General features: G+C 45.9%; 7 non-coding genes across 7 annotated transcripts; all 7 read right to left on the bottom strand.

Moving 5' to 3' along the window:
- Positions 1-1,350: 1,350 nt before the first annotated feature.
- LOC130308656 (U2 spliceosomal RNA) lies at positions 1,351-1,541 on the bottom strand. Its single transcript, XR_008857605.1, has one exon. It is a non-coding gene; the product is annotated as a U2 spliceosomal RNA (small nuclear RNA).
- A 2,084-nt stretch (positions 1,542-3,625) lies between these two features.
- On the bottom strand, positions 3,626-3,816 carry LOC130308666 (U2 spliceosomal RNA). The gene has a single exon (XR_008857614.1). It is a non-coding gene; the product is annotated as a U2 spliceosomal RNA (small nuclear RNA).
- A 2,090-nt stretch (positions 3,817-5,906) lies between these two features.
- On the bottom strand, positions 5,907-6,097 carry LOC130308653 (U2 spliceosomal RNA). Its single transcript, XR_008857603.1, has one exon. It is a non-coding gene; the product is annotated as a U2 spliceosomal RNA (small nuclear RNA).
- Positions 6,098-8,192: 2,095 nt separating this feature from the next.
- LOC130308654 (U2 spliceosomal RNA) lies at positions 8,193-8,383 on the bottom strand. The gene has a single exon (XR_008857604.1). It is a non-coding gene; the product is annotated as a U2 spliceosomal RNA (small nuclear RNA).
- Positions 8,384-10,466: 2,083 nt separating this feature from the next.
- LOC130308641 (U2 spliceosomal RNA) lies at positions 10,467-10,657 on the bottom strand. Its single transcript, XR_008857591.1, has one exon. It is a non-coding gene; the product is annotated as a U2 spliceosomal RNA (small nuclear RNA).
- Positions 10,658-12,740: 2,083 nt separating this feature from the next.
- On the bottom strand, positions 12,741-12,931 carry LOC130308652 (U2 spliceosomal RNA). Its single transcript, XR_008857602.1, has one exon. It is a non-coding gene; the product is annotated as a U2 spliceosomal RNA (small nuclear RNA).
- Positions 12,932-15,017: 2,086 nt separating this feature from the next.
- Positions 15,018-15,208, bottom strand: LOC130308651 (U2 spliceosomal RNA). Its single transcript, XR_008857601.1, has one exon. It is a non-coding gene; the product is annotated as a U2 spliceosomal RNA (small nuclear RNA).
- Positions 15,209-15,345: the final 137 nt, after the last annotated feature.

The raw sequence follows: 15,345 nt of genomic DNA, 5'->3' as shown, positions 1-15,345 counted from the left end.
GTTGTTTACACCTAGTGATGTCAGTGGTATTGAGTGACATCACAGCACAGTGCTAAGGCTCCTGGGCCTGGACACAGCAGCGGCTGCAATATCTCAACGGAGAATACGTTTATATCTATGTGTGTGTGTGCGCATATATATATATATATATATATATATATATATATATATATATATATATTTCTCCGCCGAAATCACTTTTAAACCCATTTCCACCTTTTTTTCCCTTCTCTTCCTCTTACTTTTTTTTCACGTTTTTTTACGTTTTTCTCCTTTTCGCCTCTTTTCTGGGCGTATTATTCTTCTTTTTCTTCTTTTTTTTCGTCTAATGCATACCCCATCAGTGCAGCAATGCTTATTCAATACCGCCAGCAGATGGAGACACTGGGGGATAATTTTCTAAGGATTTATACTGATTTTTCCTGTCTGAATTTGTCGCACAGAAAGTTGCAGGCCAAATATGTGTGACATTTCTGCGACTTTAGCTTCTAGAGCATTTTTACAACATTATACATAGGTGCTGAATACATAAAAAGCGACTGTTCAGCGACAGACAAGTCGCATCGGCTGAAAGTAGGCCAGAATGTCAGTCCATGTTGGAGCAGGTTTAGATACAGTCTAAAGCATAGATCTCAAAGTCTGTGCACAGAATTTAGCAAGGGCCTCGCACCTTCTGATGCATCAGGTAGGTGCACAATAGCATAGCCTAACCCTCTGTACTTTGGTCTATATTGATGCGGGACATAGACAGCCAGCTGATGACCAATCCATTAGTGCAATGGATGGCTGGAAGCATTTGTCTTTGCCTTTGCAATACCACAGAAGCAATGCATGGTCAATGTACAGCAATGACACACCTGTGTGAACAGCCAGGAGACCCCCCCCCCATGTTATGTTACATAGTTACATAGTTAGTACAGTCGAAAAAAGACATATGTCCATCAAGTTCAACCAGGGAATTAAGGGGTAGGGGTGTGGCGCGATATTGGGGAAGGGATGAGATTTTATATTTCTTCATAAGCATTAATCTTATTTTGTCAATTAGGAACATTCAGCACCCACCCGCTATCAAGGCAGCTGCCTATCATGTCATGCCCTACCTGCACAGGTGTGCTGGCTACTCAAATGATCCAATTAAGGAGGCCATTTAGTCAGCAGCAGCAGATGTCCTGTGCCTGGACGCTCCAACAGGGGCCAGACACAAGCAGAAGCAGAAGCAGCAGAAGCAGCAGCAGCACCACCTTTTGTTTTTTGGCTGCAGCAGCAGCAAGGCCCACAGGGCTGGCTAGCTGGCTAGCCAGCAAGCAGGTAGCAATGAAAGTAGGAATCTTTCTTTTTAACCCTGTAAGGGGGTGGTGCACTGTACCCGAAGATACTGCCATATCGGGTCAATGCATAGGGCGACGGAAGCAAGCTTCGAAATCGGCCCCCGTTCTCAAAAATCCATTTAATATATGGTCCCCAGATAGGGGACGTATCAGATATTAAACTGATAAGAACAGATACTACACTTGATCTTAGCCAAAAGGCCGAGAAGCGATAACCGTGAAAGGGGCGGGCCCAACAAGGTCCCCTTCATGGGCACTATCACTGCTTGCTGTCAGGGAGGCTGCCAGACAATTTTCCATGCACACTCTGGGCTGGGGGGCAGTCAACCACCAGTACACACAGCAGAACCTAAACCCATACCATTATTGCTAAGCAGCAAGACAGGGGCCCATTGCACTCCCACGGGGCCTTTTTAAATGCAATCCATAACCCGGATTTGCCAGGAACCCTTCTTACTCCTCCTACTTGCATGTGACACTGGGCTTAGGATCTGCATAGGAAACACACACACAAGCACACACCTACCTTTGTTGCCTGCAGATGCCTCCTTGGCTGTCCCCAAACGGTATCAAACCAACACCCACGGGAAGCTGTAAGCATAGAGGACATGCCTGCACCCCATTGGACTTACCTGTGTGGGTTAAATCCGGGTTATTTGACAACCTATGGCGGTGATGGTTCTGCTCAGGCAGAGCAGTGCTGATGCTCCTCATAAAGCTGTCGCTGCTGTGAAGGTTCTAGGTGACATCACAAATCCCTATGGTTACATACACAACAAAGCTGGGTTGTTGTTGTTTACACTCTGCAAGGCCTGTGGAAGTGAGTGACATCATAGCACTGTAGTTCTGAGGGTTCAAGATGGATGCAACAATCTCCTGTTGCTTCTATGAAGGCCGTAATAGACGACATCACCAAACAGCTCCATAGTCACATACACAGCAAAGGAGAGATGTTGTTTACACCTAGTGATGTCAGTGGTATTGAGTGACATCACAGCACAGTGCTAAGGCTCCTGGGCCTGGACACAGCAGCGGCTGCAATATCTCAACGGAGAATACGTTTATATCTATGTGTGTGTGTGCGCATATATATATATATATATATATATATATATATATATATATATTTCTCCGCCGAAATCACTTTTAAACCCATTTCCACCTTTTTTTCCCTTCTCTTCCTCTTACTTTTTTTTCACGTTTTTTTACGTTTTTCTCCTTTTTGCCTCTTTTCTGGGCGTATTATTCTTCTTTTTCTTCTTTTTTTTCGTCTAATGCATACCCCATCAGTGCAGCAATGCTTATTCAATACCGCCAGCAGATGGAGACACTGGGGGATAATTTTCTAAGGATTTATACTGATTTTTCCTGTCTGAATTTGTCGCACAGAAAGTTGCAGGCCAAATATGTGTGACATTTCTGCGACTTTAGCTTCTAGAGCATTTTTACAACATTATACATAGGTGCTGAATACATAAAAAGCGACTGTTCAGCGACAGACAAGTCGCATCGGCTGAAAGTAGGCCAGAATGTCAGTCCATGTTGGAGCAGGTTTAGATACAGTCTAAAGCATAGATCTCAAAGTCTGTGCACAGAATTTAGCAAGGGCCTCGCACCTTCTGATGCATCAGGTAGGTGCACAATAGCATAGCCTAACCCTCTGTACTTTGGTCTATATTGATGCGGGACATAGACAGCCAGCTGATGACCAATCCATTAGTGCAATGGATGGCTGGAAGCATTTGTCTTTGCCTTTGCAATACCACAGAAGCAATGCATGGTCAATGTACAGCAATGACACACCTGTGTGAACAGCCAGGAGACCCCCCCCCCCATGTTATGTTACATAGTTACATAGTTAGTACGGTCGAAAAAAGACATATGTCCATCAAGTTCAACCAGGGAATTAAGGGGTAGGGGTGTGGCGCGATATTGGGGAAGGGATGAGATTTTATATTTCTTCATAAGCATTAATCTTATTTTGTCAATTAGGAACATTCAGCACCCACCCGCTATCAAGGCAGCTGCCTATCATGTCATGCCCTACCTGCACAGGTGTGCTGGCTACTCAAATGATCCAATTAAGGAGGCCATTTAGTCAGCAGCAGCAGAAGTCCTGTGCCTGGACGCTCCAACAGGGGCCAGACACAAGCAGAAGCAGAAGCAGCAGAAGCAGCAGCAGCACCACCTTTTGTTTTTTGGCTGCAGCAGCAGCAAGGCCCACAGGGCTGGCTAGCTGGCTAGCCAGCAAGCAGGTAGCAATGAAAGTAGGAATCTTTCTTTTTAACCCTGTAAGGGGGTGGTGCACTGTACCCGAAGATACTGCCATATCGGGTCAATGCATAGGGCGACAGAAGCAAGCTTCGAAATCGGCCCCCGTTCTCAAAAATCCATTTAATATATGGTCCCCAGATAGGGGACGTATCAGATATTAAACTGATAAGAACAGATACTACACTTGATCTTAGCCAAAAGGCCGAGAAGCGATAACCGTGAAAGGGGCGGGCCCAACAAGGTCCCCTTCATGGGCACTATCACTGCTTGCTGTCAGGGAGGCTGCCAGACAATTTTCCATGCACACTCTGGGCTGGGGGGCAGTCAACCACCAGTACACACAGCAGAACCTAAACCCATACCATTATTGCTAAGCAGCAAGACAGGGGCCCATTGCACTCCCACGGGGCCTTTTTAAATGCAATCCATAACCCGGATTTGCCAGGAACCCTTCTTACTCCTCCTACTTGCATGTGACACTGGGCTTAGGATCTGCATAGGAAACACACACACAAGCACACACCTACCTTTGTTGCCTGCAGATGCCTCCTTGGCTGTCCCCAAACGGTATCAAACCAACACCCACGGGAAGCTGTAAGCATAGAGGACATGCCTGCACCCCATTGGACTTACCTGTGTGGGTTAAATCCGGGTTATTTGACAACCTATGGCGGTGATGGTTCTGCTCAGGCAGAGCAGTGCTGATGCTCCTCATAAAGCTGTCGCTGCTGTGAAGGTTCTAGGTGACATCACAAATCCCTATGGTTACATACACAACAAAGCTGGGTTGTTGTTGTTTACACTCTGCAAGGCCTGTGGAAGTGAGTGACATCATAGCACTGTAGTTCTGAGGGTTCAAGATGGATGCAACAATCTCCTGTTGCTTCTATGAAGGCCGTAATAGACGACATCACCAAACAGCTCCATAGTCACATACACAGCAAAGGAGAGATGTTGTTTACACCTAGTGATGTCAGTGGTATTGAGTGACATCACAGCACAGTGCTAAGGCTCCTGGGCCTGGACACAGCAGCGGCTGCAATATCTCAACGGAGAATACGTTTATATCTATGTGTGTGTGTGCGCATATATATATATATATATATATATATATATATATATATATATATATTTCTCCGCCGAAATCACTTTTAAACCCATTTCCACCTTTTTTTCCCTTCTCTTCCTCTTACTTTTTTTTCACGTTTTTTTTACGTTTTTCTCCTTTTCGACCTCTTTTCTGGGCGTATTATTCTTCTTTTTCTTCTTTTTTTTCGTCTAATGCATACCCCATCAGTGCAGCAATGCTTATTCAATACCGCCAGCAGATGGAGACACTGGGGGATAATTTTCTAAGGATTTATACTGATTTTTCCTGTCTGAATTTGTCGCACAGAAAGTTGCAGGCCAAATATGTGTGACATTTCTGCGACTTTAGCTTCTAGAGCATTTTTACAACATTATACATAGGTGCTGAATACATAAAAAGCGACTGTTCAGCGACAGACAAGTCGCATCGGCTGAAAGTAGGCCAGAATGTCAGTCCATGTTGGAGCAGGTTTAGATACAGTCTAAAGTATAGATCTCAAAGTCTGTGCACAGAATTTAGCAAGGGCCTCGCACCTTCTGATGCATCAGGTAGGTGCACAATAGCATAGCCTAACCCTCTGTACTTTGGTCTATATTGATGCGGGACATAGACAGCCAGCTGATGACCAATCCATTAGTGCAATGGATGGCTGGAAGCATTTGTCTTTGCCTTTGCAATACCACAGAAGCAATGCATGGTCAATGTACAGCAATGACACACCTGTGTGAACAGCCAGGAGACCCCCCCCCCCATGTTATGTTACATAGTTACATAGTTAGTACGGTCGAAAAAAGACATATGTCCATCAAGTTCAACCAGGGAATTAAGGGGTAGGGGTGTGGCGCGATATTGGGGAAGGGATGAGATTTTATATTTCTTCATAAGCATTAATCTTATTTTGTCAATTAGGAACATTCAGCACCCACCCGCTATCAAGGCAGCTGCCTATCATGTCATGCCCTACCTGCACAGGTGTGCTGGCTACTCAAATGATCCAATTAAGGAGGCCATTTAGTCAGCAGCAGCAGAAGTCCTGTGCCTGGACGCTCCAACAGGGGCCAGACACAAGCAGAAGCAGAAGCAGCAGAAGCAGCAGCAGCACCACCTTTTGTTTTTTGGCTGCAGCAGCAGCAAGGCCCACAGGGCTGGCTAGCTGGCTAGCCAGCAAGCAGGTAGCAATGAAAGTAGGAATCTTTCTTTTTAACCCTGTAAGGGGGTGGTGCACTGTACCCGAAGATACTGCCATATCGGGTCAATGCATAGGGCGACAGAAGCAAGCTTCGAAATCGGCCCCCGTTCTCAAAAATCCATTTAATATATGGTCCCCAGATAGGGGACGTATCAGATATTAAACTGATAAGAACAGATACTACACTTGATCTTAGCCAAAAGGCCGAGAAGCGATAACCGTGAAAGGGGCGGGCCCAACAAGGTCCCCTTCATGGGCACTATCACTGCTTGCTGTCAGGGAGGCTGCCAGACAATTTTCCATGCACACTCTGGGCTGGGGGGCAGTCAACCACCAGTACACACAGCAGAACCTAAACCCATACCATTATTGCTAAGCAGCAAGACAGGGGCCCATTGCACTCCCACGGGGCCTTTTTAAATGCAATCCATAACCCGGATTTGCCAGGAACCCTTCTTACTCCTCCTACTTGCATGTGACACTGGGCTTAGGATCTGCATAGGAAACACACACACAAGCACACACCTACCTTTGTTGCCTGCAGATGCCTCCTTGGCTGTCCCCAAACGGTATCAAACCAACACCCACGGGAAGCTGTAAGCATAGAGGACATGCCTGCACCCCATTGGACTTACCTGTGTGGGTTAAATCCGGGTTATTTGACAACCTATGGCGGTGATGGTTCTGCTCAGGCAGAGCAGTGCTGATGCTCCTCATAAAGCTGTCGCTGCTGTGAAGGTTCTAGGTGACATCACAAATCCCTATGGTTACATACACAACAAAGCTGGGTTGTTGTTGTTTACACTCTGCAAGGCCTGTGGAAGTGAGTGACATCATAGCACTGTAGTTCTGAGGGTTCAAGATGGATGCAACAATCTCCTGTTGCTTCTATGAAGGCCGTAATAGACGACATCACCAAACAGCTCCATAGTCACATACACAGCAAAGGAGAGATGTTGTTTACACCTAGTGATGTCAGTGGTATTGAGTGACATCACAGCACAGTGCTAAGGCTCCTGGGCCTGGACACAGCAGCGGCTGCAATATCTCAACGGAGAATACGTTTATATCTATGTGTGTGTGTGCGCATATATATATATATATATATATATATATATATATATATATATATATATATATTTCTCCGCCGAAATCACTTTTAAACCCATTTCCACCTTTTTTTCCCTTCTCTTCCTCTTACTTTTTTTTCACGTTTTTTTACGTTTTTCTCCTTTTCGACCTCTTTTCTGGGCGTATTATTCTTCTTTTTCTTCTTTTTTTTCGTCTAATGCATACCCCATCAGTGCAGCAATGCTTATTCAATACCGCCAGCAGATGGAGACACTGGGGGATAATTTTCTAAGGATTTATACTGATTTTTCCTGTCTGAATTTGTCGCACAGAAAGTTGCAGGCCAAATATGTGTGACATTTCTGCGACTTTAGCTTCTAGAGCATTTTTACAACATTATACATAGGTGCTGAATACATAAAAAGCGACTGTTCAGCGACAGACAAGTCGCATCGGCTGAAAGTAGGCCAGAATGTCAGTCCATGTTGGAGCAGGTTTAGATACAGTCTAAAGTATAGATCTCAAAGTCTGTGCACAGAATTTAGCAAGGGCCTCGCACCTTCTGATGCATCAGGTAGGTGCACAATAGCATAGCCTAACCCTCTGTACTTTGGTCTATATTGATGCGGGACATAGACAGCCAGCTGATGACCAATCCATTAGTGCAATGGATGGCTGGAAGCATTTGTCTTTGCCTTTGCAATACCACAGAAGCAATGCATGGTCAATGTACAGCAATGACACACCTGTGTGAACAGCCAGGAGACCCCCCCCCCCATGTTATGTTACATAGTTACATAGTTAGTACGGTCGAAAAAAGACATATGTCCATCAAGTTCAACCAGGGAATTAAGGGGTAGGGGTGTGGCGCGATATTGGGGAAGGGATGAGATTTTATATTTCTTCATAAGCATTAATCTTATTTTGTCAATTAGGAACATTCAGCACCCACCCGCTATCAAGGCAGCTGCCTATCATGTCATGCCCTACCTGCACAGGTGTGCTGGCTACTCAAATGATCCAATTAAGGAGGCCATTTAGTCAGCAGCAGCAGAAGTCCTGTGCCTGGACGCTCCAACAGGGGCCAGACACAAGCAGAAGCAGAAGCAGCAGAAGCAGCAGCAGCACCACCTTTTGTTTTTTGGCTGCAGCAGCAGCAAGGCCCACAGGGCTGGCTAGCTGGCTAGCCAGCAAGCAGGTAGCAATGAAAGTAGGAATCTTTCTTTTTAACCCTGTAAGGGGGTGGTGCACTGTACCCGAAGATACTGCCATATCGGGTCAATGCATAGGGCGACGGAAGCAAGCTTCGAAATCGGCCCCCGTTCTCAAAAATCCATTTAATATATGGTCCCCAGATAGGGGACGTATCAGATATTAAACTGATAAGAACAGATACTACACTTGATCTTAGCCAAAAGGCCGAGAAGCGATAACCGTGAAAGGGGCGGGCCCAACAAGGTCCCCTTCATGGGCACTATCACTGCTTGCTGTCAGGGAGGCTGCCAGACAATTTTCCATGCACACTCTGGGCTGGGGGGCAGTCAACCACCAGTACACACAGCAGAACCTAAACCCATACCATTATTGCTAAGCAGCAAGACAGGGGCCCATTGCACTCCCACGGGGCCTTTTTAAATGCAATCCATAACCCGGATTTGCCAGGAACCCTTCTTACTCCTCCTACTTGCATGTGACACTGGGCTTAGGATCTGCATAGGAAACACACACACAAGCACACACCTACCTTTGTTGCCTGCAGATGCCTCCTTGGCTGTCCCCAAACGGTATCAAACCAACACCCACGGGAAGCTGTAAGCATAGAGGACATGCCTGCACCCCATTGGACTTACCTGTGTGGGTTAAATCCGGGTTATTTGACAACCTATGGCGGTGATGGTTCTGCTCAGGCAGAGCAGTGCTGATGCTCCTCATAAAGCTGTCGCTGCTGTGAAGGTTCTAGGTGACATCACAAATCCCTATGGTTACATACACAACAAAGCTGGGTTGTTGTTGTTTACACTCTGCAAGGCCTGTGGAAGTGAGTGACATCATAGCACTGTAGTTCTGAGGGTTCAAGATGGATGCAACAATCTCCTGTTGCTTCTATGAAGGCCGTAATAGACGACATCACCAAACAGCTCCATAGTCACATACACAGCAAAGGAGAGATGTTGTTTACACCTAGTGATGTCAGTGGTATTGAGTGACATCACAGCACAGTGCTAAGGCTCCTGGGCCTGGACACAGCAGCGGCTGCAATATCTCAACGGAGAATACGTTTATATCTATGTGTGTGTGTGCGCATATATATATATATATATATATATATATATATATATATATTTCTCCGCCGAAATCACTTTTAAACCCATTTCCACCTTTTTTTCCCTTCTCTTCCTCTTACTTTTTTTTCACGTTTTTTTACGTTTTTCTCCTTTTCGCCTCTTTTCTGGGCGTATTATTCTTCTTTTTCTTCTTTTTTTTCGTCTAATGCATACCCCATCAGTGCAGCAATGCTTATTCAATACCGCCAGCAGATGGAGACACTGGGGGATAATTTTCTAAGGATTTATACTGATTTTTCCTGTCTGAATTTGTCGCACAGAAAGTTGCAGGCCAAATATGTGTGACATTTCTGCGACTTTAGCTTCTAGAGCATTTTTACAACATTATACATAGGTGCTGAATACATAAAAAGCGACTGTTCAGCGACAGACAAGTCGCATCGGCTGAAAGTAGGCCAGAATGTCAGTCCATGTTGGAGCAGGTTTAGATACAGTCTAAAGCATAGATCTCAAAGTCTGTGCACAGAATTTAGCAAGGGCCTCGCACCTTCTGATGCATCAGGTAGGTGCACAATAGCATAGCCTAACCCTCTGTACTTTGGTCTATATTGATGCGGGACATAGACAGCCAGCTGATGACCAATCCATTAGTGCAATGGATGGCTGGAAGCATTTGTCTTTGCCTTTGCAATACCACAGAAGCAATGCATGGTCAATGTACAGCAATGACACACCTGTGTGAACAGCCAGGAGACCCCCCCCCCCCATGTTATGTTACATAGTTACATAGTTAGTACGGTCGAAAAAAGACATATGTCCATCAAGTTCAACCAGGGAATTAAGGGGTAGGGGTGTGGCGCGATATTGGGGAAGGGATGAGATTTTATATTTCTTCATAAGCATTAATCTTATTTTGTCAATTAGGAACATTCAGCACCCACCCGCTATCAAGGCAGCTGCCTATCATGTCATGCCCTACCTGCACAGGTGTGCTGGCTACTCAAATGATCCAATTAAGGAGGCCATTTAGTCAGCAGCAGCAGAAGTCCTGTGCCTGGACGCTCCAACAGGGGCCAGACACAAGCAGAAGCAGAAGCAGCAGAAGCAGCAGCAGCACCACCTTTTGTTTTTTGGCTGCAGCAGCAGCAAGGCCCACAGGGCTGGCTAGCTGGCTAGCCAGCAAGCAGGTAGCAATGAAAGTAGGAATCTTTCTTTTTAACCCTGTAAGGGGGTGGTGCACTGTACCCGAAGATACTGCCATATCGGGTCAATGCATAGGGCGACAGAAGCAAGCTTCGAAATCGGCCCCCGTTCTCAAAAATCCATTTAATATATGGTCCCCAGATAGGGGACGTATCAGATATTAAACTGATAAGAACAGATACTACACTTGATCTTAGCCAAAAGGCCGAGAAGCGATAACCGTGAAAGGGGCGGGCCCAACAAGGTCCCCTTCATGGGCACTATCACTGCTTGCTGTCAGGGAGGCTGCCAGACAATTTTCCATGCACACTCTGGGCTGGGGGGCAGTCAACCACCAGTACACACAGCAGAACCTAAACCCATACCATTATTGCTAAGCAGCAAGACAGGGGCCCATTGCACTCCCACGGGGCCTTTTTAAATGCAATCCATAACCCGGATTTGCCAGGAACCCTTCTTACTCCTCCTACTTGCATGTGACACTGGGCTTAGGATCTGCATAGGAAACACACACACAAGCACACACCTACCTTTGTTGCCTGCAGATGCCTCCTTGGCTGTCCCCAAACGGTATCAAACCAACACCCACGGGAAGCTGTAAGCATAGAGGACATGCCTGCACCCCATTGGACTTACCTGTGTGGGTTAAATCCGGGTTATTTGACAACCTATGGCGGTGATGGTTCTGCTCAGGCAGAGCAGTGCTGATGCTCCTCATAAAGCTGTCGCTGCTGTGAAGGTTCTAGGTGACATCACAAATCCCTATGGTTACATACACAACAAAGCTGGGTTGTTGTTGTTTACACTCTGCAAGGCCTGTGGAAGTGAGTGACATCATAGCACTGTAGTTCTGAGGGTTCAAGATGGATGCAACAATCTCCTGTTGCTTCTATGAAGGCCGTAATAGACGACATCACCAAACAGCTCCATAGTCACATACACAGCAAAGGAGAGATGTTGTTTACACCTAGTGATGTCAGTGGTATTGAGTGACATCACAGCACAGTGCTAAGGCTCCTGGGCCTGGACACAGCAGCGGCTGCAATATCTCAACGGAGAATACGTTTATATCTATGTGTGTGTGTGCGCATATATATATATATATATATATATATATATATATATATATTTCTCCGCCGAAATCACTTTTAAACCCATTTCCACCTTTTTTTCCCTTCTCTTCCTCTTACTTTTTTTTCACGTTTTTTTACGTTTTTCTCCTTTTCGACCTCTTTTCTGGGCGTATTATTCTTCTTTTTCTTCTTTTTTTTCGTCTAATGCATACCCCATCAGTGCAGCAATGCTTATTCAATACCGCCAGCAGATGGAGACACTGGGGGATAATTTTCTAAGGATTTATACTGATTTTTCCTGTCTGAATTTGTCGCACAGAAAGTTGCAGGCCAAATATGTGTGACATTTCTGCGACTTTAGCTTCTAGAGCATTTTTACAACATTATACATAGGTGCTGAATACATAAAAAGCGACTGTTCAGCGACAGACAAGTCGCATCGGCTGAAAGTAGGCCAGAATGTCAGTCCATGTTGGAGCAGGTTTAGATACAGTCTAAAGTATAGATCTCAAAGTCTGTGCACAGAATTTAGCAAGGGCCTCGCACCTTCTGATGCATCAGGTAGGTGCACAATAGCATAGCCTAACCCTCTGTACTTTGGTCTATATTGATGCGGGACATAGACAGCCAGCTGATGACCAATCCATTAGTGCAATGGATGGCTGGAAGCATTTGTCTTTGCCTTTGCAATACCACAGAAGCAATGCATGGTCAATGTACAGCAATGACACACCTGTGTGAACAGCCAGGAGACCCCCCCCCCCATGTTATGTTACATAGTTACATAGTTAGTACGGTCGAAAAAAGACATATGTCCATCAAGTTCAACCAGGGAATTAAGGGGTAGGGGTGTGGCGCGATATTGGGGAAGGGATGAGATTTTATATTTCTTCATAAGCATTAATCTTATTTTGTCAATTAGGAACATTCAGCACCCACCCGCTATCAAGGCAGCTGCCTATCATGTCATGCCCTACCTGCACAGGTGTGCTGGCTACTCAAATGATCCAATTAAGGAGGCCATTTAGTCAGCAGCAGCAGAAGTCCTGTGCCTGGACGCTCCAACAGGGGCCAGACACAAGCAGAAGCAGAAGCAGCAGAAGCAGCAGCAGCACCACCTTTTGTTTTTTGGCTGCAGCAGCAGCAAGGCCCACAGGGCTGGCTAGCTGGCTAGCCAGCAAGCAGGTAGCAATGAAAGTAGGAATCTTTCTTTTTAACCCTGTAAGGGGGTGGTGCACTGTACCCGAAGATACTGCCATATCGGGTCAATGCATAGGGCGACGGAAGCAAGCTTCGAAATCGGCCCCCGTTCTCAAAAATCCATTTAATATATGGTCCCCAGATAGGGGACGTATCAGATATTAAACTGATAAGAACAGATACTACACTTGATCTTAGCCAAAAGGCCGAGAAGCGATAACCGTGAAAGGGGCGGGCCCAACAAGGTCCCCTTCATGGGCACTATCACTGCTTGCTGTCAGGGAGGCTGCCAGACAATTTTCCATGCACACTCTGGGCTGGGGGGCAGTCAACCACCAGTACACACAGCAGAACCTAAACCCATACCATTATTGCTAAGCAGCAAGACAGGGGCCCATTGCACTCCCACGGGGCCTTTTTAAATGCAATCCATAACCCGGATTTGCCAGGAACCCTTCTTACTCCTCCTACTTGCATGTGACACTGGGCTTAGGATCTGCATAGGAAACACACACACAAGCACACACCTACCTTTGTTGCCTGCAGATGCCTCCTTGGCTGTCCCCAAACGGTATCAAACCAACACCCACGGGAAGCTGTAAGCATAGAGGACATGCCTGCACCCCATTGGACTTACCTGTGTGGGTTAAATCCGGGTTATTTGACAACCTATGGCGGTGATGGTTCTGCTCAGGCAGAGCAGTGCTGATGCTCCTCATAAAGCTGTCGCTGCTGTGAAGGTTCTAGGTGACATCACAAATCCCTATGGTTACATACACAACAAAGCTGGGTTGTTGTTGTTTACACTCTGCAAGGCCTGTGGAAGTGAGTGACATCATAGCACTGTAGTTCTGAGGGTTCAAGATGGATGCAACAATCTCCTGTTGCTTCTATGAAGGCCGTAATAGACGACATCACCAAACAGCTCCATAGTCACATACACAGCAAAGGAGAGATGTTGTTTACACCTAGTGATGTCAGTGGTATTGAGTGACATCACAGCACAGTGCTAAGGCTCCTGGGCCTGGACACAGCAGCGGCTGCAATATCTCAACGGAGAATACGTTTATATCTATGTGTGTGTGTGCGCATATATATATATATATATATATATATATATATATATATATATATATATTTCTCCGCCGAAATCACTTTTAAACCCATTTCCACCTTTTTTTCCCTTCTCTTCCTCTTACTTTTTTTTCACGTTTTTTTACGTTTTTCTCCTTTTCGCCTCTTTTCTGGGCGTATTATTCTTCTTTTTCTTCTTTTTTTTCGTCTAATGCATACCCCATCAGTGCAGCAATGCTTATTCAATACCGCCAGCAGATGGAGACACTGGGGGATAATTTTCTAAGGATTTATACTGATTTTTCCTGTCTGAATTTGTCGCACAGAAAGTTGCAGGCCAAATATGTGTGACATTTCTGCGACTTTAGCTTCTAGAGCATTTTTACAACATTATACATAGGTGCTGAATACATAAAAAGCGACTGTTCAGCGACAGACAAGTCGCATCGGCTGAAAGTAGGCCAGAATGTCAGTCCATGTTGGAGCAGGTTTAGATACAGTCTAAAGCATAGATCTCAAAGTCTGTGCACAGAATTTAGCAAGGGCCTCGCACCTTCTGATGCATCAGGTAGGTGCACAATAGCATAGCCTAACCCTCTGTACTTTGGTCTATATTGATGCGGGACATAGACAGCCAGCTGATGACCAATCCATTAGTGCAATGGATGGCTGGAAGCATTTGTCTTTGCCTTTGCAATACCACAGAAGCAATGCATGGTCAATGTACAGCAATGACACACCTGTGTGAACAGCCAGGAGACCCCCCCCCCCCCATGTTATGTTACATAGTTACATAGTTAGTACGGTCGAAAAAAGACATATGTCCATCAAGTTCAACCAGGGAATTAAGGGGTAGGGGTGTGGCGCGATATTGGGGAAGGGATGAGATTTTATATTTCTTCATAAGCATTAATCTTATTTTGTCAATTAGGAACATTCAGCACCCACCCGCTATCAAGGCAGCTGCCTATCATGTCATGCCCTACCTGCACAGGTGTGCTGGCTACTCAAATGATCCAATTAAGGAGGCCATTTAGTCAGCAGCAGCAGAAGTCCTGTGCCTGGACGCTCCAACAGGGGCCAGACACAAGCAGAAGCAGCAGAAGCAGCAGCAGCACCACCTTTTGTTTTTTGGCTGCAGCAGCAGCAAGGCCCACAGGGCTGGCTAGCTGGCTAGCCAGCAAGCAGGTAGCAATGAAAGTAGGAATCTTTCTTTTTAACCCTGTAAGGGGGTGGTGCACTGTACCCGAAGATACTGCCATATCGGGTCAATGCATAGGGCGACGGAAGCAAGCTTCGAAATCGGCCCCCGTTCTCAAAAATCCATTTAATATATGGTCCCCAGATAGGGGACGTATCAGATATTAAACTGATAAGAACAGATACTACACTTGATCTTAGCCAAAAGGCCGAGAAGCGATAACCGTGAAAGGGGCGGGCCCAACAAGGTCCCCTTCATGGGCACTATCACTGCTTGCTGTCAGGGAGGCTGCCAGACAATTTTCCATGCACACTCTGGGCTGGGGGGCAGTCAACCACCAGTACACACAGCAGAACC

The sequence above is a fragment of the Hyla sarda genome, unplaced genomic scaffold (assembly GCF_029499605.1).
Source record: "Hyla sarda isolate aHylSar1 unplaced genomic scaffold, aHylSar1.hap1 scaffold_1487, whole genome shotgun sequence".
Lineage (NCBI taxonomy): Eukaryota > Metazoa > Chordata > Amphibia > Anura > Hylidae > Hyla > Hyla sarda.
The sequence above is the reverse complement of the archived record's forward strand: the minus strand, read 5'-3'. Positions and strand labels throughout refer to the sequence as shown.